The following is a 1,586-nucleotide window of genomic DNA, read 5'->3' as shown; positions in this document are numbered from 1 at the left end:
TCAGACTCACGGTTGGACAAAGAATGGTTGTCTGCTTCGGGATGTGGGCTACAAGCATGGGCTGGCGACAGTGGGGCAGGGTAGCCTCTGGCTGGCGTGCCAGGCCAGGCGCTGGGGTTACAAGTGAGCGTCTCCAGAGGTATCTGGCCTCAGGGAGACTGAGTCATAGTAAACACACACGCCTAGCAGACTGGTGGGGAAATCCGAAGCCCAGAGCACTAACTCACTGTGACATCTGTGACTGCCAAGTTGACAGCAGGTCAAATGGAAGTCACATCACCTCAGATCCTCTGTGGAACAACACCCACAAATGTCAAAAGGTGAATCCTCAACAGAATGTTGCTTGCCGGGTCTTCCCTCAGAGCCAGGGCATAGCTTAGATGTCCTCGGCAGCTAGGGTTACTGAAGTGTCAAGTGTCTGTCACCCACGGAGAAACCTGGGTCCTTAGGAACCATGATCCCCTGATGGCATCCCAGCGTAGGGCCATGGAGTTGGCATCTCTCAACCCCCTGGGTGGGGGGTACACTGAGGCCCAAGAGATGCTGAGCATTCTGCCTTTGGGTCGCCTGCTTGTTAACGTGTTCTTTAGACACCTGTTTCATTCCCCGTCACGGGAGAGGCATCTGGTCTTTGAAGACAAAGGCAAGGGCAGAAGGGAGAGGATGTCCTGTCCCTGCCGAATGGCGTCTCAGGACGGGCAGCCCACAGGCATCTGTTCAGTGTCCCCTGAGGCCCCTCTCCCTGGAGCCTCGAGGGTTGGCATGTGGACCGTTGCCATGACTACCAAGGTGCTTTTGAAACCGGGTACCTGGGCAGGATGTTCTGTTCTGGGCACATCTCCAGTGGGTGGCGGGTCTCAACCAGGCTGTTGCCTGAAGAATCCCGTCGGTGATCATTGCCTCTGCCCCTCCCCTGAGGACTGGGGCCCGCGGCGGGGCCTGCCGGCTTTGAAGAGCACGGCCAGCATTTGCTTCGGGAAGCAGCTTTGTTCCACTACAGTTATCTCGAAGGCTTTGTGTGTCCTAGAAGAGGAAGAAGGCTATGGGCATCTCCTCGAAGAGGCCAGAGAGAGGGAGGGGAAAGACATGATTTCTCGGGTGGCTCAGTTAGAGACGGAGGTGGCAGTGTGGAGGAATGGGGGAGGACCAGGGTCTGATGTGGGGTGGGCTCTGATTCCCCCCTGCTTGGCAGAGTGGATCCCCTGAGAATTGGGGCTTTGCATAGCCTCGTGCATTCCATGCCTTTGAGCCGCAAGCACTCATAACTTATTTTGTTGTTTTTATTTTATTTTATTTTTACCAATACCTATTTAATAAATAACCCTGGGAACCTCCTGGGTTTCATTCCACTCGTGTGTCAGGCTGGGTCCCCACAGGAAACAGATGTCACGCTGAGATCAGGGTGATTCAGGACTGTTTCATGAAGAACTACGAACACCACTGTGCCGCGGGGAGGGAGGAAAGGGGGGAACCGCAGGGGGTCTTTTCCACTCTGGGGCCTGGGGAGACCCTGGGTGGGGTGGACTCCACACAAAGGAGAGACTCGTGTGGAAGGGACGCCTCGCATGGGGCGGAAACCTCCAGAA

The sequence above is a fragment of the Delphinapterus leucas genome, chromosome X (genome assembly GCF_059928025.1).
Source record: "Delphinapterus leucas isolate spDelLeu-1000000601 "Yukka" chromosome X, BTC_Dleu_Yukka2, whole genome shotgun sequence".
Lineage (NCBI taxonomy): Eukaryota > Metazoa > Chordata > Mammalia > Artiodactyla > Monodontidae > Delphinapterus > Delphinapterus leucas.
The sequence above is the reverse complement of the archived record's forward strand: the minus strand, read 5'-3'. Positions refer to the sequence as shown.